At 34.9% G+C, this 24099-nt stretch overlaps 1 protein-coding gene across 9 annotated transcripts in view; it reads left to right on the top strand.

Moving 5' to 3' along the window:
- The first annotated feature begins 351 nt into the window (after window positions 1-351).
- Window positions 352-24099, top strand: part of LOC120778128 (tyramine/octopamine receptor) — a 37911-nt gene continuing 14163 nt past the window's right edge. Inside the window, exons 1-2 of one of the 9 annotated variants that reach the window (XM_040109835.1) lie at window positions 352-593; window positions 11766-12159. The gene's annotated coding sequence lies outside the window, so the exon portion shown is untranslated. The other 8 variants (XM_040109836.1, XM_040109838.1, XM_040109839.1 and 5 more) reach the window with 8 other exon arrangements.

Genomic DNA, 24099 nt, shown 5'->3' on the forward strand with positions numbered 1-24099 from the left:
CGAGAACAAAAAAAAAAAGCGCCAGAAGAGAGAATTTATGAGTGATGGACCGAGCGAAAGAGAAAAATTTATGCTTTGGTAAACTAAAATAGAAATTAGTTCACACATTACAAACTTTTAATATTTAGATACAACACTAGTTCAGAAATATATTAACCTTTAAGAGTTAGAAGAGCATGCAATTTAATTTCGTAGCACTGCTTTACCTACAATCAGATAAAGAGCGCGCATGCTCTGCTGCACCTGCTCCTTTTCTACCTTGCTGAGTGAAAGAGCAACCCAAGGAGATAGAAGAAAGACATCAGGCAAGATGACAGACAGCATCGCCATTAGTAGTCCCTTTAGCGTTGACGCTGGTAGACCGGCTTCGCTTGTAAATTGCCCTACGGAAAATTACTCCTTAAATTATAGTTGTGTGTGTGTTGTCAGCTCGGACAAATTAAGATGACACGTTATCAGTAACTGGCGGCGAAGTGCAGTGAACGTGAAAACCTTGAGTGTGCAAATAAGTGCTCAGTGCGAAAGGAGTTGGCTGCATCTCACTGTTTAAGGAACTAAAGTCAGCGAGCTTGTGTGAAAGTGCACGATGGTTGGTTAGTTGCCCCACTAAGTGTTAGTGAATAGTAAATGCCTAAACGAATTTGATTGTCGTCGCAAAAGTGATTGTAGTACGATTGTATGGTGTTAAACGCCCTTCAAGTGCTTTATTGATAAAGTTTTCTTTGTGTATTGTCCTTTAATGTTGCGCATAAATTTGATTAATTTACGATCTAAAAGCAAAAAATCGGCAAAAATCGATTAACAGTGTCAAAATCGAAATGTTTTGATTTTTTATTTATGTTTGTTGAGAAAAGCGCCCGCGTCAAGCACTTCTGAAAAGTTGCCTTGTTTCTACCACAATACGGCCGTCGGCGATGTTTGGCTACGAATAATTTGGTGCGAGCGTGTACTGGGAGTGGTTATGGTTTGTTGACACTACCATTAGAAACCAACGTAGATTAAGCAAGACAAATTGCCGTATTGATTACAGCGCTGTGTAGATGTTTATTATCACGGTTATATGTATATGTATATACATATGTATGTATATTAATCTTAAAGTCATTTAAGTGCATATACATAATTAACATAATTAATTTATGTATATTTATACATACTTTGGCATGCATAAAGTTTATCGGCACACGTCAGTAATTATAACAAACTTTAGTTGAATTGATGTAATAAGAAATTCAGAATCGATCGAATTTCAAAATAATATTACAAAAATTTTAATTTTTAATCCGTAAAAAATAGATTTATTAAAGGGAAATCATTTTTTGAACGTGCTGAGATTAGTGGCTACAACTATACGTACATAGGTTGCTATATTTTTTTCTGGCATAATAATGTAAATAGGCATATTTATCAACGAAAATGTTATTTTTTTAATTTTTTTGGTTTTTTTGTCGATTGCTGTTTTGTTTCGGGCTCATACGCATAGATCCATGATTCGTCACCTGTGACGATCTTATAAACGTCTTTTGAAGCTCCGCGATCGAATTTTTTCAGCATTTCTTTACACCAATCCACACGAGCCTTTTTTTGAGCGATTGTCAAATTGTGCGGGATCCAACGAGAACAAATCTTTTCTACGGCCAGGTGTTCATGCAATATCGAATGTATGCTGGTGGGAGAAATGTATAGGCATGCCTCTATCTGAAGATATGTTACATGACGGTCTTGCATTATCAGTTCACGTACGGCATCGATGTTTTCTGGCACAACGGCTGACCGGACGACCTTCACGGAATTCGTCTTTGAGCGAGCGTCGGCTACGATTGAATTCGTTGTACCAGTTTTTCTCAGTGCTATAGGATGGTGCTTCATAGCCATACAAAGATTTTAGTTCATCGATGCACTCTTGTCGTGATAATCCACGTCGAAAGTTGTGAAAAATGATCGCACGAAAATGTTCACGAGTTAATTCCATTTTTTGGCCGAGATGAATTTTTTAATTCCCTGTAAATAAAACAATTCACGATTAAATCACAAAACGTTCTGAGTGATGTTATGCTAAAAAATGTCAAACTTTCCAATGGAAATGTCAGATTGCACCTGGCAACACTTAATGTTGCCCTAGGTCAGAATATATATAGCAGCCCTCGTATTGCTAATAGTTATCAATTGAGTTCGAACACAATTTTCCTAAATCATTGTAAGCAGTTATAATACCTTGAACGGGTGTATTAAATTTTCCACGATGTTTGTAAGACCCAGAAGGAAACTCGGAAATCCTATAAATTATATAAATAAATGATCAGCAGTATGAACTGAGTTCGTCTGTCTGTATATACGCGAAGTAGTTCTTCAGTTTTTTTAAATTTCGATATGAAATTTTGCACACTCCTTGTCTCCTCAAGAAGCTGCTCATATGTCGCAACTGCTGATATCGGTTCACTATAGCATATATTTAATATATAAACTTAACCATCACATATCTACACGAAATTCGACACGAACCTAAGTCAAAAGGAGCTGCCGAAAAAATTTATGTCGGACCTTTATAGCATATAGCTGCCATACAAACTGATCGATCGAAATCATATAGCTATCATACAAACTGACCTGTGAAGGGCATAATTAGCTTCGGTGCAGCTGAATAATTTAAATAAAAATCCTTTAAAATAAATAAAACTAAATTATCTTACAATCTCCAATAGAAACTCTTTGTATTCTATTCATCCGAATAATTAAAAAATAATTTTCCAGTTTCGTCAAGCCAAGGATATTATATTTGGTATAATTCGATCTGATTATAAATTGAAAGTGAGGATGTTATTTCGTTTCAAATTTGAAAACAATAAGTTAACACAATTTTTTCGTAATCGGATAAGGTTACAGCAGACAAACGAGAACTTCGCAGAAACTTTGTGGAAATACATAAATGTGTGAGGGTTGGTTGAATGGTGTAAGGATTTATTAAAAAATAAACTCGCATTCCATTAAAAGCGTATACTTGGATGAAAACATTTCATTAATTTATGGCAAAGGACCGGAAGCAAAACAACCCAAAATTAATGTTCTTGTGATTCAATATGAAATAATGACACAAGTTTTTCGTTCTCAAAATCAAACTGATAGTCGTATGTTGTTCGATATTGATAGAAATATAAATGGCCAATCTGAAATAATATCCAAGCATTTATTGTCAGAAAAACTTAAATAAGTTCATAAAGAGAGCAAAAAAAATCATCCTTGTACATCCATTGCGCTACTGACAAAAATATTTTCGAGAGATTAATAAATCGCAATGGTGGATATTTCTCCGAGCAGTCAGTGATGACTTGTTTATTTGTTTACTTCATAACTCGACCATGTATTTAGCATATTTGCATATTTTTCTAGAGTTAGGATATGTAAATTCTGATGACATCAAAATACGTTTCATTGAAAATGGCGTTGAAAACGATATGCATGCATTAAGACAAAAACGCACCCGGAAATTGTTATTAAATTTCCCGCGTAAATGATATTTACAAAAAAAAAATATATATATTTAGCTAAGTTGGTAGGACTGTCAATCAATTTGGCATACTTACAAATACATATGTGCGCGATCTGTTAACCAGTTTGTTTACAGCAGCTGCTTAAGTCGGTACACCTCAGCAGTGCGTTGCAATTCTTACAATGGATAAAAATATCGAACAAAGAATTTGCATCCAGTTTTGTATTACTAATCAAATTTTGTGCGCGAAATAGTTGCGAATGTCTGAAAAGGCTTCGGTGATTCAGTTTTGTCAAAAACACAAGCCTACGGGTCGTGCAAAACCATTAAAGAGGTTTGCTAAAGACATGTCACTTTCGGGACGACCTTCGACTTCTTCAACTGATGAAAATTCAGATCCCAAATTCATCAAGAGCATAATAACTGCCGATGAGGCATGGGTTTATGAATTTGACATGCAAATAAGTCAACAATCATCGGAATGGAGGGAAGAAAGCGAGCCGGAACCAAAAAACCCACGCCAAATCCGCTAAAAAATCAAGGTGGCACTCATTGCTTTTTATACCCTAAACAGGGTATATTAAGTTTGTCACGAAATTTGTAACACCCAGAAGGAAGCGTCGGAGACCCTATAAAGTATATGTATATATAAATGATCAGTATGTTGAGCTAAGTCGATTTAGCCATGTCTGTCTGTCTGTCCGTCCGTCTGTCTGTATATATACGAACTAGTCCCTCAGTTTTTAAGATATGGTTTTGAAATTTTGCAAACGTCATTTTCTCTTCAAGAAGCTGCTCATTTGTCGGAACGACCGATATCGGACCACTATAACATATAGCTGCCATACAAACTGAACGATCGGAAATATGTTCTTGTATGGAAAACTTTTGCATTTGACAAGATATATTCCCGAAATTTGGTATAGATTATTTTCTATGGCAACAATGTAATCTCCGAGGATAACTATAGCATATAGCTGTCATACAAACTGAATGATCGGAATCAATACTTGCATGGGAAACTTCCTCATTTGACGATATATCCTCACGAAATTTGGTATGAGTTGTTGTTCATAGAAATAATGTAATATTGTTCAGATCGGCTAACTATAGCATATAGGTATGGCGGTCGGAATCAAGGGCTTGTATGGAAAACTTTCGAATTTGACGTGGTATCTTCACGAAATTTGACATGGATTACTACTTAAGGTAATAATATAATCTCCGAAAAAATTGTTCAGATCGGATTTCTATAGCATGTAGCTTCCGTATAAACTGAACACATAGTTACTAAGAGAGATGCACCTGTGAAGGGTATATTAGCTTCGGCTCAGCCGAAGTTAAATTTTTTCTTGTTTTCAATATTCGTGGTTTTATTAGGTCATATTGATGCGCAGTGTGAAAACATCCATCGACAACAGCCGGAATTGTGGAAGAACAATTCATTGAATTTACATGGTCATAATGCACCATTGCACCGAGACACGATTATGACCAAATTTAAAGCCAAAAACGCAGTGAATACCATCGAACAACCACCGTATTCACCAGATTTTGCTCCTTGTGAGTTTTTCTTGTTCCCCAAACGGAAATTGCCACCTCAGAGAATCCATTTTATGTCGATCGAAAAGATAAAACAAAATTCGCAGAAGAAGCTGAAGGACATTCCAAAAAGTGCTTACGAAAATTTCGGGTATTTTTTTCTACCACACAATATGCGTAAATTATATTTTTTTTGCACATTTTCATGAAATACAACCATGCAAATAAATTACAAAACATTACTCATATTAAACAGATCAAAAACTAATAAAAACCAGAAAGAACGATTCATTGACTTCGATTGCACTGAATTTATAATACCCTACATAAATACAAAATTGTCCTTATATACTTGTATATATGAATTCTGTTCGTTCAGCTTGTATAGCAGTGATTTCTTCGTATGGTAGTGTTCCGACCTGAAGAATTTCTTTAGAGATTGCACCATTGTCTTAAACAATAATCCATTTATTTTCAATAATCGAATTTCGTGAAGATATCTCGTCAAATGAAAAACAATGTGTACAAATAAAACATTCGATTCCAAGAGAGTTATGATTGCCACAAATCTCTCGAAATGAGTTTATATAAAATCCCGACAAATCAAAAGAACATGAATAATAATTTTTGCTCAATGTGCTGACAGTTAAATTCGCGACATATCTCCCTTGTTTGTCCGTTTCTTTGGTTTTTGATACTGTCGCGAATTTTTCGAATTAACTGTTGACAACACTTATTGCTGTAGCTCTTCTGAGAGTACTTTCGTCTGTGATTAGTCACCCTAAGTATGTATTTTTGTAAGTATTAAATGTAGCTTTGCTAAGCACATTCAATGCTATATTTCCCGCAGCCAACGCTGTATATAAATCAATTTTAAATTCGTTTTTGGCATTGACGGACAAATTGCTGGACGTATGGCTAGAAACTGGCGCATTTTTATAGTTGTTGTTGTTGGATGCTTTTGACCATCTGTGAAGTGCAGTAGCAATTTGCTGCGGCAATTGAAATTTTTTCGCAAGGAATCAAAAGTAATACAGACGTTAGGACACACATTTAATATAACAATTAGGCTTACTGCAAACAAATATTTTCGTTAACAATTATTGAAATTCGTAAACTAAAATTAAAAAATTAAAATTGGTTTGCATACGCCAGTTATTTAAATTTTACCTATTTGTCACAAGCTGCAAAAATTATATTTTCCATCAATTTTAAAGCACTTTTCAGAAAGGCTACAAAACCATTTGCCTACTAAAGTTTCCTTTTATAGTATTTTGTTGTAGCATTTAGCTCACTTCACTTTAATCGCTCTGCGACTAGATATGACAATGTTAATATTCTTAAGTAATTAGAGACCTAATAGCTTGTTAACTAAAACGCTAATATTAAACAGTAAAGAAATTATGGCGCCAAATATGTTACACAAAGTGTCCAGAAAGAGGGGAAGAGACATTAAAGAAACTGCATCTGTTTTCGGCTACAATTTGTCCGTGCTTAGCAACAAGCACAGCTTTTTTTGGGTGAGCTTTGCTTTTCATAACAAGCTTTGCTCTGGTTTTTCAACAATACTATAAGGCAAAGCGTTGGACAGGGAAAATGGTATTGGCCTCTCTTTGTTGATTGCTTTTAACGCAAGAAAAATGTCCTTCTATATAGTTCGCAATTTAATATTTTATAAATGGAATTATATTTTTCGATGAAATTCGTTTGCATATGCTGCAGATTTTTAAACTTCCGCAACATGTTACTACAGAGTATAATAGTTTTGTTCACGTAACAGTTGTTTGTGTCAGCTCAAGATGGAGTTGGATATAGGGCTATGTATTAATGGACAGGTTGACGAGACGAGTTGAATTCCAAGGAACTGTTCGTCTGTCAGTCCATCCGGGTGTCCGTGTGTCCACCTGTGCAACGATAAATTTAGTAAAAATTGAGATATTATAAAACTATACGTGTTCAAAAAAGGGGAATGAGCTCCTAGATGGGCGTTATTGCACCACTGCCACGCCCACAGAACGCCATTGAACGAAAACCTATAAGGTGACATTACTAAATTAAGATGTGATTTGGCACAGCGGATTGCGATAGAAACTGCGACACTGCAAAAAGGGATGAAATCGGGTGATAACCCCGCTTATTTTCCATATAACGTTTCCGTTCCGTACGTTAAATCAATAACTATGCCAAATGTGAAAGTTTTCCATACAAGAACTTGATTCCGATCGTTCAGTTTGTGTGGCAGCTATATGTTATAGTGGTCCGATATCGGCCGTTCCGACAAATGAGCAGCTTCTTGAAGAGAAAATGACGTTTGCAAAATTTCAAAACGATATCTTGAAAACTGAGAGACTAGTTCGTATATATACAGACAGACGGACAGACGGACAGACAGACAGACGGACATGGCTGAATCGACTCAGCTCGACATACTGATCATTTATATATATACTTTATAGGGTCTCCGACGCTTCCTTCTGGGTGTTACAAACTTCGTGACAAACTTAATATACCCTGTTCAGGGTATAAAAAGTTTGGCAATAATGTGATGAAAAATGAGAAAAATGTAAAATTCCGAGGTCTGACCATTACAAATAACAATGGCAATGTTGGAAGTATACTCGGTTTATGAAATACGTAGATATGTATTCAGAATACGATACTATAATATTTTGTTATTTTGCACAGAAGTAATCCAATGAACTCAACTTTATAACAGTTAGAATATAAAAATAGATAGGTCATTGGAAAAGAAAGCATATGTGCATTTATAATGGTATTGCAGTCTCAATATTTTCAAGATCTTAATAATTGTAGTTTTGGTTTTCTTTAAATTATTATACTAATGTGGGCAAAAATAGTAAGACTTTTTACAAGTTTGAGTCCGGCAATATCGGAAATTTACTTCGAAGATTGTAAAAAACGTTGATACAAGTGTATTGGGGTCAAGGAGGATTACGTTGAGGATACGACATATATTTTGAAAAATAAATTAAGAATTTTAAAATTATGAACAAAGTCTTACTATTCTTTGCCCACAGCTCAGGAGCACATACTTATAAACGAAGGAAATCAAACAAGAGAAAGCAAAATTTGGGAGCAGTAGATAAGTATAGACCCTTGAAATTTGTTAGAATAAATGGCAAGCAGCCTCACTGCAATTTTCATATCCTTAAGATACCTCAATTGTTTACGACGATATATTGCAGTGGGGCAATATGTAAGTAAAAAATCAACAAGAAGACTAATGGAGGTATGGACGAATTGACACTATTCCGGTTCAGAGTTAATACATATTAAGAAGACTAGTTTTGTTTTTATATCTTCATTGTTCTTATGTCTTCATAATTGCGTGAATTATATATGTATATCCCCACCTAATTTAAATATAGTTTTCTTCGCCAACTTTAGATATTTGCTTAAAATAACAGAACTTGCAAAGATCAAAGGTGGGGAAATATTTTCGGCTATTGCAGAAGTTTATATTAATATATGTTTCAACATATGTATGTATGTATATTATTGAATGATATTTGGTATCTTATTAGCTCATGTGTTTTTTAGGTCATAAACTAAATAAGTTTCAGACGGAAATCACTATATTGACCTTCTCTAGGCGCCGTCTGAACTGATGGCAATAATATTTGGCATTACGGGTATTGAACCGATTTTGTCAATTTTCGCCATTACGACTTATCAGAGCAGACAAAGGTGCTCATTGAGTTCCACCAAGATACTTCACATATTGCATAACATATGTATAAGATATAAAGTACATAAGTTTTATAGAGGCTAAAGGGTAGTATTGACCTGTTTTTACTAATTTTTTGATACAAGTGCATGCTGTTATCATGAAAAGATTCTGATTTACAGAGATTCTAGATTTTAATACTAGACTTTACAAATTTACCAATATTTACGGTAAAAGTTCAGACATAGACACTGGGGTCCTCATATTCGGTATATGAGGCCTAGAAAACTAGTGGTGCGAATAAGGTCATTTTTGTATTGTGATATACCCTTTATTTATTTTGCCAGTTATTGCACTAAATAATTTTCAACTTAACCATTACATAGAAAGTGGTATTATCCGATTTCACTTATTTTCACACTGTAAATGCAAGCGACGAAAATATTTGTCCTGACATAATCTCGTTGATATAACAGTAGTGGTTTGTAAGATTTAAAATATGTTTAGAGGACACGGCAACGCCCACTTTTTAAAGAAGTTCAATCCAAAGATGACCTCACTACTGCAATTCACCATACCAAATTATATCATATCTTAATGTGTGGCGCGGTTGAAGCATTTTATAATTTTTCGGTTACTGCAATTTTGTAGGCGTGAAATTTGTCTGCTTCCATCCATCTTCGGTGCTGATCTTCTGCTGGTTTCAAAGAACACGTGCACTCGGCTTCATTGAGATATCTTAAGTTTTATTCAAGGTACAGGCTACACGAACGAACAGACAGTCACTCGAATTTCAACACGTCTGGTCATCCAGATCATTTATATATCTATAAATCTATATCTATCTCGATTAGCTTTAGGTGTTACAATAACTTCTAGCTGAGCACAATTGTTACACTCAGCACTTAGCAAAATATTGTGAGAGTGGACAATTTATTATATTGGAACTTTAGTCATCTATCATTATATTCTGCATACTGTCACCTTAACACTCATGTTGAGGACAGATCTTAATTTGATTCGATTTATATGTGTACCATATATGTATATACATTTGTGTTGGAAAGTTTGGAAGTGCAATTACGTACATACATACATATGCATATAATGTAAGATTAGGTATATTCGAATGTGAATCTCATTCGGTCTGTTGAAGCGTAGTTATTGGATACTGCTGAATTTTATCCAATCCTCACGCACATATGCTTGTCCACACACAGAGCAAATATCCACATGAATCTTCGAGTCGGAATTGAGTTTGGATGTGCGTGACTGAATTTGTTCCTTATTTCCATTTGCATTGACGCATTAATTATAGTTCACCCTGACATTGCCGAGCAAAAACTCGAATCGGATAAAGTAGAGCGGGGGGAGAATGCGGCCACAACAGCGGTTTCGATCGATGGCTGTTGAGGCGTGCTGCCATCGAAATAGACATCAGAAACACACGTACAGTGATCCACAAAATTGTTCATATAAACGTAGATTTTACTTTTCGTTTATATTTAATTCATTTTTAACTGGAAATTACGAAATAGTATTAGCAAAAACATAAAATAATTTATATATTTTAGCTAATGGAGCTAAAAAATACTTTAATAAACATATACTATATATCCGCTTTTCACTTTTAGTCCTTAATATCCCCGTCCTTAGCTTTAATAATAAGATTCATCATCTGAGGCATACTTTCAATTAAAGCACCCATAGTTTTTCAACGTTACATAATATACAAGTATGTAGCATAAAAGAGCCATCACCGAATTTTCACGTTTGTTCAACTTTGCGCGAACATTTTTGCCGTATCAAAACCACACTCTCCCAGCAGATCCCAAACGATTTATTTTTTATTGGTCTCAGTGGATCATTTAACCAGCTTCTATTGTTCAACATACCAATTAGGGTGTTGTTTCTTTAAGGAGTTAGGGGTAGTCAGAGGCACGAAAAAATGAGAATTTTCAGTATTTTTGTTTTGCTATTAAATCGTGTTATTTTACAAAAGTAGTAATATGGCATTATTATAGAATGTGTTGACTTGAAGTCAAGAAAATTTCAAAAAAAAAAATTAATTTCCAAAGTTATAGTGTGTGTGTGTGTTGACCCAGTTCCAAAAAAAGGTTCTTGCGGTGGCAACCAAGGACTTAGGAGATTCATCTAAAATCAATCGAACAAAAAAAAAATTGTTTTATAAATAGATAAACTCGGGCCTGATCGAAGGATATTTTTTTTCAAAAATTAACAAAATGGAAACGCGTTCAAAGTTTCACACTAGCGCTTTGAAGTACCCGAGCTCTCTTTGTTATTTGTCGAATAACTCAAAAACTAACTATCGGATCAACGCGAAAATTTCAGAGAATATTTTTAAGATATTACACTTAACGAAAATGCAAAAAAAAAATATTTTTTTGAAAATTCTGACTACCCCTAACCCCTTAAGTCTTCTTCTACAGGTAATAGTTTCGTTTCGTTGCAGACATTAACATACTAAGTGCATTTATTAGCTTCTACCGCATTTTCTCCGGCTCCCGACAATATTAAGCGTTTCAACCGTGCTCAATGTTCCATTAATAATTCATTTAAAAAATGGATATGTGTGTTATAAATTACTTAATCTGACTCAGCAAAATAAAATTTTAAGAAACTAGAACCTAAACTGGTCCCCACAATCGGGAAAATTGAACTAAATGCACGCAACACATACACAAGTCTCAGTCAAAAGCTTTCAAGCACCGTAAACTCTAAATATAAGTACAGCATGAAACTAGCAACCACACGTGTTGCACAAAATTCGAACAGTATCGCAAAATTCTCATTAAAATAATAAAACTTAAAATTATTATTTCTAACGAAGATTTTGTGGCTCACTGTATAGTAGATATGCACGTGTATCTGGTTATGCATAAGTGCATGTGACGAAACGAGCTCTGGCAATTACGAGTGAAATGCTGATCCACTTTTCCACAACTCTGAAGATATTTACATATATGTACATATGTAGATATGTATGTATGTATGAATACATTAATTCACGTACATGACAATACAAAGCGCACATTATAAACTGACATATGCTTGTGAATTTGGTGATAACAGCGGGCGCCACATTTGAATAAAAACACTACAGTTATCGTTGTAGTTGCAGGAATAATTCAATGAGTTTACAAAAATGCAAATACTGAATAATTCATGCACGCCAAAGTTGAGAGAGCGAATAAACAAAACCTTAACTCCACGACAACGAATATACTAGCGATTGTCACTGTCGAGGCAAAACTCCGCCTAGTAACTAAATGCATACATAAGTACGTGTGTGCGTACGAAACACATTTGGGTGTCATCATACGCCCATGCGAATGTTTGTTGCCAGCAACATACAAATAGTAAATAAAAGTATACGCATCACCAGAAAATGTCGAAGGACAGCAGAAGGATGGCTTAACAGGTGAGATCCATTTACTTTTACTTTCTCAACTTTATTTCCATTTTGTAAGCTTTCTCAATTTTTGTGACTTTATTTTGTGTTTCCAGCACTGCTGCCGAGTTTGTAAATAGCAGTAGTATTATTTTATTTTATTTATACAGGATCCCCTAGAGAATAAAGTCGTTGGGTCTATAACTATATTTCTGTTTTTTTGTTATTTAATTTGAACCTTTATTTAAGAAAAACGAATATTTTTAAAGTATTGCCCTGCTGAACATAGATAATTTCCACATCTTTCTGGCAATTTGTGGATTTCTTCCTGAAAGAACTGCTTTGGCTTGGAGGCGAAGAATGAATCAAGCCAATTTTTGATAACTTGTTCTGAAATAAACCGTGTTCCAGTGAGGGCGTTCTGCATCCACCGGCATAAATTATAGTCATATATAAGATAAATTGGGCAAATTTTCCGAAATCGTTTTTAAAGAGTCTTGCAACATGAATCCAAGCGTTCTCAGTCGCCAATTTTGGGCATTTTCCGGCAATCGCTTGCTTGAATTTGATAAGTTATTGTCGAAAGCCTTCCCATGACATCCAATGTCTTTGCTTATGAATGTATCCGGAGGACACTCTTTGTCTTCCAAGTCAATTATATTGATATATTGTATCTAGTCAACAGAAACCACTAATGTATGAGTAAAATTACGAAATGTAAGTTAAAAGAAATACCGCGAAGGAATTGCAATAATATTTAGTATCTTTTTAACCTTTATTATAGGTCATAGACTTCTCTTCTTTACTGACGTAGACACAGCTTACGCGGTTATAGTCAAGTTAACAACAACGCGCCTGCCGTTTCTTTGTTTCACTATTTGCCGCCAATTCGATATGCCAAGTGCAAGTTCTTTCTCCACCTGATCTCAACAACGGAGAAGAGGACTTCCTCTACTTCCACTGGCTGGTATTGAATCGAAAACCTTCAAAGCTGGAGTATTCTCCGTCCGGAAAACATCACCGACTCATCAGATGATGTCATGTTCATGCCTCCGCACCATTCGTGGCTATTATCCGATTTTATCCCATCCAAGAAATAATCGCCCAGAAACAGCCATTATGCGCAATTTTTGAAGCTTTCATTTTCATACTCTTGCAACCAGTTGCTACAGAGTATGGACGAAATCGGAGGATAACCCAGCTCACTCCCCATATAACGGTACTGTTAAAAACTAGTAAAAGCGCGATAATTCAATAACTCAATAAGCCAGAGACATTAAATTTTACCACCAAGATGGTATGAAAGAGCTTTATAAGAGTCGGTGTCAAAATTGGAAGATGGGTGTGGCACCGCTCACTTTTTGGTGAAACCCCATATCTCGGGACACTTGCAACCGATTGCAAAAAAATTTAGCACGTAGCATTCCTTTAATATTCTTTTGTAATATTATGAAAATGGACGAAATCGGACAACAGCAACGCCTACTTCCCATATAACACAATTTTAGATTCCACTTGATTCCTTCAGTTTCCAATACACAAATCAATATGATGTTAATATAACGGGACACAACTTTGCACGAATAATGTCTCTAGTGTGTGTCACTTTATGACAAAAAATTGTTTAAATCCAATAAAAACTATTCGAGCCCCTCTGTACCGAATATTTAAACCCCGGTACCTATAGTTGACTTTTGATCGAAAATGTCGGTCAATGTATGGTATATCTAACTAAAATTAAGGCCTAATCCTTCTCTTATAATGGTATGCCTGTATGTCAAAAAAGGCCACCATTATACCTATTATAAATATTTTTGAACTTCGGGGTGACTTTGTACCGCATATATCGGCCAATATGTGAGTTATCTCAATGAAAATAAGGGAGCGTGTTTTATTCATAACAGTGTATTTTAGTGCCTAAAATAGATAAATTTGAGCGAAAACTTGGCCAAGCCCCTATATAACTAATACTATATTATACTATTAAACAGAGTATATTGTTGTATAGTACCAGGTTGTTCCATAAGTTTTGTCGTTTTATAAGAGAGGGCGTTGCTACTAGCCTAAATTTTGGGTACAAAATTTAATGTTGGCTCTTTGTTCAAGGCTCATTTTCGAACCGATAACACAAATATACTGACACTTAAAACACAATAACTTCACTTCCAATATATGGATTGTCATGAACTGGACAATCGATAAAGATAGCAGATTCTAACGCACCAGTCGACATATAGATGGCTCCACCAGGGGGCGCTAGATTCAGAAAGTCCTGTTTAATTTGTATGCAGTTATATGCAGTATTTAGCAACTTGAGTAATTCGTGGACCGATTTCACAAATTTTCGGCATTAAACTATAGTAAGAAAGTATAATAGAAAATTTAGTGTACTTATAATACTGATATACATATGTATGTACGTACATTAAGTTTTCTTTCAATCGGATTTTATCCATTTTTGTTATCACGATTTATTATTACCAGAGAAAGATGTTCTCTCACTTTCCCTGACAACCTCACAGATTGGATCCATATTTATTGATATATCTTGGTCGAATATATTATAATCATTAGCATTTGTACTACTGTGATCAAATTGAAAGGTGAATTTTGTTCAATTCATCTCCTTCAAAGTAATCCCCTCCCGCTGCAATACACTTATCAAAACGAATTTTCCAGTCATCATAGCACTTGGGAAAATCCTCAATTCAATTCACTTAGAGCATTACAAAACGACGCATATCTCATTATTAATAAATATTTTGACATCAAATTTACCATAGATGCACTAACAGGAAAAAATTTCCGATTCGAAAAACACGCGAAGTATAAATTGAAAATTCACCTTTCAATTTGATCACAGTAGTATCTAACCTTGTCTCAAACTCAAACTTAGATTGACATTTAAATATGACTTGGATAAAATTGTTTAGCAACAAGTTGAAACTTGTGAAGGAATACATGTGTACATTTTGAAATTCATTTTTGATATGATTTCGGGCAGTGGCGTAACTAGGGTGGTGCAGGTGGAAATATTTCTTTTATTTTGCAACACAAGCTCAACATAATTTAAAATCGATATCAGCGAACACCGAACACTACATAAAATATTAAAATATCGATCTAGATCGCACATCCCTAATTTTATAGGCGTTTTCCAGTGACAAAATACTCTGTCATTGTGTCAATTGACAAAAATATACTTCACTTTGAAAAAAACAACAATCAGTTCGCTTTTCGCAACTAAAGTTAAAGTAGAAATTTATTATCAATTTTTTTTTAACGCATTTAATCGCTGGTATAGCCACAACAGAGCTCAATGGGAGGTATTGTCTGATTAGCTTTAAAACATCAAGTTAAAATCCTTTTTTATTTGTGGAATCAGAATCAGACAAGTTAGTGTTTGGAAGTTAAATTTGTTAAATTTAGTTGAAAATTATAAAATACAAGCTCTATATAAGTTGGTAAGTATTTTAAGTTGGTATTATTTTTAATAGAAATAAGTATTATTGAATTAATAAAACTTATCTAAATTCTCATTAAAAAGGGCGAATTTTTACATTTTTCGCTTTTAGTTAACAGGTTAATAGCCGATTTCACAGATTTATTAAGAAAAGTTTATCGTTAAGTTACTGTTATTTGCGTGGAACTTCAATACAACTTTTATTATTTGACGGTAACATTTTCGTTGAAATAGATATTTTATCGAAGTCAAACATATCCCTAATTTTTTTTAATTCCAAAGATAAGGTAGTTAGTTTATTTTTATGCGGTGCAAAGTAGGTAAAAAAAATGCGTTCTTGCTTTATTATAAATAAATACGAAGACGTTTTTTTACGTTTTTCCACGAGCAGAATAAAAAAAAAAAATGTCACTCTTTTTGGCCGCACTCGCGGTGCTATAATATACAATACCAATCTTCAAATCTAAGTTCACCATCAGAAATGCAGGGATTTTCTTGTTTTGTTTTAGATTTAAGAACCAAGGTTTTGTCAAAAATGTCATCAAAAAGACCATCTGGCGCGGAGTTTCGGAAACGAAAAAGAATAAAAGAAGCCAATAGTAAAAAAATGGCCGACACATTACTTAAATGGACTAAAACTAGTGACCATCTGAAATCTAATAGCGAAGAGAAAACAGATACTGACTATACAAATATTCCATCTACGTCGCAGGAAGTATCGGCAACATTTAATCTATGTCTGGATGACAACCGAAATAATCCGATTGTTCAGGATGACGACAATGAAGCTTCAAATACTTCCCATGGAAATGATGAGCCCGATGTTCGAGATGCTATGGATCTAGATACCGTAGTTGCCAATACAGCCGTCACCGTCGATAGAAATGATCCTGTTACTTGGTACCCAATCGCAGATCAAATTCGATGTTTTTTGGTCGAACAGAGCCCTGATCAGGGTAAACATTTTGATTTTTCTTCTACGGATATGACCGATATGACCTCCAATGATACTGCCAAAAGGACGTTTCCTCGAGACTGGTTTAAAAGAAAATTACCCAATGGACTATATACGGAGAGGACCTGGATAATTTATAGTGGCAAAAGGCAAGCGGTATTTTGTTTTCCGTGCATTCTTTTTAATGAAAATCTTTCAACAAATCCAAATACACCGCCTATAGCTAATCCAGAAAAAAGATTTACCAACTGGCGTCATTTAAGTCCTAGAATTCCAGATAACGAAAATTCATCGCGCCATTTACAAAATGTGATACGGTGGAAAACATTAGAAAAGAGCATTAAATCTCCCTCTTCCATAGATAAAGCATTCCAAACACCTATACAACGGGAAAAAATGAAGTGGAGACATATTTTAAATATACATATTAGTATTGTTCTGTTTAGCGCTGAAAACAATTTAGCATTGAGGGGACACAGTGAAAAATTGGGAGAGTCCGGTTCAGGAGTTTTTTTAAGTGCTCTTAATATGATTTCCAAATACGATCCAGAGTTAAAATATCACATAGAAACACACAAAAAGAGACAGTTATCATATATTTCTCCGCTGATACAGAATGAAATTATTAGGTTAATGAGTGGTGCTGTTAAAAAACATATTATTGCGGAAGCAAAAGCAGACAAATATTATTCAATTCTTTTTGACTGCACTCTGGACCTTGCACATAACGAGCAGATGTCTCAGATTATAAGATATGTAAAAATTACCAAAGGAGTAGTTACTATTGAAGAACGATTTATTGATTTTATACATTCATACCAGAAAACCGGCGAGGGTTTATCAAAAGAAATTCTGGACAAGATAGAAGCGGAATTGAAGAAATTAATAAATATGCTCGATTTGTGCCATGTGCAGCACATAGTCTAAACTTGGCAGGAGTACATGCTGCTAGCGTTACACCGGACATAATAACTTTTTTTGGGACCGTTCAGAGAATATTTACTTTTTTTTCTGGATCAACAATACGTTGGAATATTTTATTGGAAAAGATTCATATAACTTTAAAATGTCATGCGGATACTAAGTGGTCTTCCAAAGCCAAAGCGGTAAATGCTTTATATCACCAGCTTAAAGGAGTCATTGGTGCTCTACATATGTACATTGACGTCTAACAATTTTAACGCCGAGACTATCTCTGGTGCACAAAGTTTGATCAACAGCATCGATTTCAAGTTTCTTTGTTTCTTGCAAATTTGGTCCAGAATTTTAACTGCTATAGATCGAATAAATAAAACCCTCCAAAGCAAGGATATTACACTGGATACTGCTTCAAAAATAATTGAAGGTTTAACAAAACAGGTCCAAGAAATACGAAATGAATCTTTTGAAAAATATTACAATGATGCCCAAGATCTGGCACAAGAAATACATAGATATTGACGACCACTTTCCGGAAAAAAGAAAAAGACGAATTAAACGGCAAGATCTGGACGAGAGCACTGAAGAAGGGTACAATTTAAAGAGCAAAGAAAAATTTAGGACACAAATATTTCAGGAGATAGATTCATTATTAGTCGATCTAAAATGGAGGTTCCAAAAAATGAATACAATTGCAAAGGATTTCAATTTTTTATCAATTGCTAACTTGAAACACAATGACGTCGAAACGAAAGCATGCCAGAGATTTAGCAAATGAATACGAACGCGATATAAATGCATTGGAATTTTTAGGCGAATTAGAATCACTGAAATTTCAATCAGATGTATTATTTTCTGAAAGTGAATAAGAGACCCTTCAAGACAAGCTGCAAAAACTTCACGAATTCTCTTTGGCAGATACTTTTCTAAACGTAGATGCAGCTCTCAGGAATTTCCTTACCCTTCCTGTAACAGTCGCATCTTGCGAAAGAGCTTTCAGTAAGCTAAAACTGATAAAAACATATTTGAGATCGTCAATGGGCCAACAAAGGCTCAGTGGGTTAGGAATTTTATCAATTGAAAATTCTATTGCGAAACAATTGAATTTCGATTTACTCATTGATGAGTTTGCATCTCGCAAATCTTGCAAAATTATTTTATAAATTAGTTTTAGTTCGTAGGTAGCTTAAGTGTTCACTGGCTTAATTCCTTGTTTTAAGAGTTCCTATTTCACCAAAAATGTAGTGTATAAGATGTTACTTTTTAGATCTGTAGGTATTGTTACGTAGTTAATTTTTTTTAATTAACAATTATTTTAAAAATGTTTCTCTTTGTTTTAAAAACGGTCGTTTTGTTTATGAAAATAATGTGATTTATTTTTTCTAACTGTTGTTTGTTTAAATTAACAATTAAATTAAATAAAAAAATAATAATAAATAATAATAAAAAAAAAAAACAAAATATTTTTTTTGTGACAAAGGGTTCAAAAAAATGGTAACTGCGCGCGTTATAAAGTAAAAATACCTTAAAATTTTTTTTATCTTAGCTATGATTTTTGAATGACGGGGGGCCCGCGGCGCACAATCTATGAAGGGCGCAAAATTCATCATCCGCACCAGGCACAACGTAGGTTAGTTACGCCACTGATTTCGGGCAAGTATGATTGTGTTTGTCTCAAAATATAGCCGGAAGAAATTCAAAGTAATGCCGGTAGCATCCTTATGAAGTATACTCTTTCCTTACTATTGTTGAGTCATTTAAGGGGTCCCGGTGGTCTAGAATTTTCAAAAAATCGATTTTTTTGATAGTTCGAAAGTATAAAGTCTTTAAGAATATACTGTAAAATTTTTGGAATGATATTCACATTATTTTAGCTTCCTCAGTCGTTTTAGCAGCTAGCGCGCGGTCAAGGGGCTCGATGAATGGATGCTTTGTACGTCATTTATCACAAAACTACTTTTTTCGGCGTGCCGTTTATGAAAAACAAAATATCCATCCGAATCACTTGAAATTTTAATATGGTGTTTATAAGATCAATATCTATCGCTAGAACTACGATCAAATTTTAATTTATTGTTTCAGATGTTCAGAAGAGTCAAAATCAACAACGGCACCGGGAGTCATCATTTAAGATAGTTTTGTTTGACGCCATTTTTAATATTGTTAAAAATCTTTTTTATTTAACAAAAAAATATTTTTGTACTTTTCATAAGTGTATAAATAAACCGTAAAAATTTTAAATTGATTGCTCTTTTTTTAAACCTTAAAAAAAATCCAGAAAACACTCTTAATTTGAGGGGTTTAGACCACCGGGATCCCTTAAGTCCGAAGCGTAAAAAATGTTTACTCACATAACAAATACACATAAATTATTTCACTGCATACAGCGAAATTTGGAACGATTTCTTAACAAAATGTGTTTGTTGAACACTAAAAATACTAAAAAATTTATCTCAAGGTATATACATTCACATACATACATATGCATATGTACTTATGTCTGAAATCGGTGATTTATTAATTTTAGTCGCAGAGAAAAACAGAAGAAACCAATAACCGGGTCACATATTGATGTGTGTCAAAATAAAAAAATATTGTATATTTAGCATAGCTGTAGAACAGATAATGACATTAAGTACTATACAAAAAATGTTTTCGTTCGTAATCCAAAAATAACAAGTAAGGAAGGGCTAAGTTCGGGTGTCACCGAACATTTTATACTCTCGCACGATAAAGTGATAATCGAGATTTCATTATCAGTCATTTATGTACATATTTTTCAAATACCGTATTTGTGTAAAGTTTTATTCCGCTATCATCATTGGTTCCTAATGTATATATTATACAGAGAAGGCATCAGATGGAATTCAAAATAGCGTTATATTGGAAGAAGGCGTGGTTGTGAAGCGATTTCACCCATATTTTTTACATGTCATCAGGGTGTTAAGAAAATATTACATACCGAATTTCATTGAAATCGGTACAGTAGTTCCCGATAAATGGTTTTTGGTCTATAAGTGGGCGACGCCACGCCCATTTTGAATTTAAAAAAAAAAACCTGGGTGCAGCTTCCTTCTGCCATTTCTTCCGTAAAATTTAGTGTTTCTGACGTTTTTTGTTAGTCGATTAACGCACTTTTAGTGATTTTCAACATAACCTTTGTATGGGAGGTGGGCGAGGTTATTATCCGATTTCTTCCATTTTGGAACTGTATATGGAAATGCCTGAAGGAAACGACTCTATACAATTTGGTTGACATAGCTATAGTAGTTTCCGAGATATGTACAAAAAACTTAGTAGTGGGCTGGGCCACGCGCACTTTTCCAAAAAAATTGCGTCCAAATATGCCCCTCCCTAATGCGATTCTTTGTGCCAAATTTCACTTTAATATCTTTATTTATTTCTTAGTTATGACACTTTATAGGTTTTCGGTTTCCGCCATTTTGTGGGCGTGGCAGTGGGCCGATTTTGCCCATCTTCGAACTTAACCTTCTTATGGAGCCAAGAAATACGTGTACCAAGTTTCATCATGATATCTCAATTTTTACTCAAGTTACAGCTTGCACGGACGGACGGACAGACGGACGGGCGGACAGACAGACATCCGGATTTCAACTCTACTCGTCACCCTGATCACCCTATATCTGACTCTTTTAGTTTTAGGACTTACAAACAACCGTTATGTGAACAAAACTATAATACTCTCCTTAGCAACTTTGTTGCGAGAGTATAAAAAATTTTCTGTGCGAAGCACTCAAAATATAATATTAACAAATGCATTGATGGACACATGGTTGACTTGCCAAATGGCTCGATAATTGTATGAAGGAATAGTTATACCCTTCATATGTGGTATTATATATTAATAAAACACGAAGTCAATAATTATGCAATTAGTTTATGCGTAGCATAGATAGCTCGTAAGTACCTCTGGAATAATTACTCTAATTATTACAATCAGATTGACAGAAATTATTTTTCATATGTAGCTGCCATGGCGCAAAATAGAAGTAAACAGATATCCCTAACTCCCTCGCAGCAGGAAGCTGCGAAGTCTGCGACACGCAGAAGCAAGCGTCGGAAGCCAAATAAAGTAGATGATGACCGGCAAAATTTTTTCTGTTGAATGAAAAGCGTTTTCGGTAACTTTTTCAGAGTTAATTCTACATAAAGTTGCTACAAAAATGCATCTATCATATGTAGAGTATTACATGTAGCTTCCGTGCAGCTGAAAGTGACGTTTCTTCTTTTTTAGTTAAAAAATGGCATTATGTTTTATGAATTATTTATTTCTGAGTTAGCAAAAGAATATTTAATTTTTTTAAATCGTTGAATATTTTATTCTTGCAAATTCCAAACGGTGGGCGAATCTGCTATTTACCTTTGTTTTCACACGTTTTATTTGCAGACATTTCAATTTTAGATTGAGTGAGTTAAATTAAGAATTAATTGAAATTTTTCAATAATAATCTGTTCGCTCTAAGTATTTCAATTAAAATACAGAGAGGAAATTTCAGTCCAAACGACCATGACAAGAAAACAAACTCTAAGCTAGAAGCCATCACCAATCAAGTGAGGGTTAAATTAACTCAAGTTATCCGATATATTCGTTGCGTAACTACTAGGTATACATTTTTTTTAAAGGATTAGGTGCAATCAGAGATATGACAAATTATAATTTTAACACATATTTTTCTCATTAAATTTTTATATACAAAAGTAAAAACTCAGCATCGTTAAATAAAATTTAGACTTAACTTGACAGAAATTCAAAAAAATAGAATAATAATCCAGTTCCAACCAAAGCTCCTTTCGATGACAATCACTAGTCCTTGGAGCGTAATCTATCTTAAATCAATGGGACAAGAAAAAAATAGTTTTATTAGTTTGCAAATATTTGGTATCAAAATATATTATATTAAGCATAGAATTTTCGACTAATATTATGATAATAAGTCTCTCCCTTACCCATACAAACTCGTTTGCAGGGTATAAAGTCCACGCAAATTATATTAATTACGAGGTATGACAATTAAGTAATGCGACTGATTCCATAAAAACCGTATATTTGAAAATTATTCTACAACTCTGCCATCCCCTTCAAAGTAGTCCCCTTGGGCAGATATACAGCGATTCCAGCGCGTTTTGCATGCTTCATAACATTTCTCGAACGTTTCGACTGGGATGTCTGCGAGTACCCTCGTCCCGGCCGCGTGGATGTCCGCAATTGACTCAAAATGGGTTCCTTTGACCACCGATTTTATTTTAGGAAACAAAAAAAGTCACGGGGTGACATGTCGGGCGAATAAGGTGGCTGTTGCAACACGACGATCCCTTTAGAGGCCAAATACTGGGACACGCTGAGGGCGGTGTGGCACGGCGCGTTGTCGTGATGAAGGATCCAGTTACGAGCGATGTCTGGGCGCACCCTGTTGACTCGTTTTCGCAATCTTTCGAGTACTTGGCAATAGTAGACTTGATTCACAGCTTTCCCTGGTGGAACGAATTCTTTGTGGACGATTCCACGGCTATCAAAAAAGGCAAAACGATGATTTTTCACCTTCGACTTGCTCATGCGAGCTTTTTTCGGGCGCGGGACGCGCGGAGACAACCATTGTGAGCTTGGGCACGACTGGGCACGACTAAGAGCACTTTCACCATACACTCTTACAATTTTAGCGTACGTTTCCGAAGCTGTTTCGCCCAATCTGGCGCAAAATTTTATCGCGACGCGTTGCTCTTGATTTCGTTTTTCCATTTTCGTGACGAGCACTCCAAACACACATCTACTCAACTTGACGCAGCAGGCGAACTAAACAAGCTAGAGCGATGGTACATATGTCAATGGAGAGGGGAGGGATGCCGGAAAAAGAGAAAGGGAATTTCAAGGTCAAAGGTTTACCACAAGCGGGCAATAAAATCAGTCTCATTACATAATTGTCAAACCTCGTAAATGAGGACTAGGTAAACATGGGGACCAAATTTAGCTATTTTTGGTATTAAACTACACATTAAAAATGGAATCGCACCAATATCGATTTGGAATATTATCACATTACCCAAGTCTTCTCAGCATGTAAAACATATGCTAATTGAAAGTGACAACCATTTGGAGATGTCCTAGAAACATAAAAATAATATTGAGTGCTTTACAAACGCATTTTCTTTTTCATTTTACGTCAGTTTCTGAATTTACGACGAAATATCCCATGCCATCAAACAAACAGTCATCGCACTCGCGACTAGGCTCCCACGTCACTGTTGACAGTCACAACTTCGTAGTCGTAGATAATTTTGTTTATCTTGGAACCTGTATTAACACCAACAACAACGACAGCCTCGAAAACTAATGCAGAAAAGGTGCTACTTCAGAGTGAATAGGCAATTGAGCAGTAAAGTTCTCTCTCTCTCTCTCTCGAAGAAAGACCAAATTCTATAAGTCACTCATTATTCCCGTCCTGCTATATGGTGCAGGCATGGACGATGACAGCATCTGATGAGTCGACGTTACGGGTTTTCGAGAGAAAGGTTCTGTGGAAGATTTATGGTCCTTTGCGCATACAGCGCCTACGCTGGGAAGGGAATTAGGTATAGAGTCAATTCAATATTTTGCCATATATCATGTGTTAATACA

This window comes from Bactrocera tryoni, chromosome 5, assembly GCF_016617805.1.
Source record: "Bactrocera tryoni isolate S06 chromosome 5, CSIRO_BtryS06_freeze2, whole genome shotgun sequence".
Taxonomy (NCBI): domain Eukaryota; kingdom Metazoa; phylum Arthropoda; class Insecta; order Diptera; family Tephritidae; genus Bactrocera; species Bactrocera tryoni.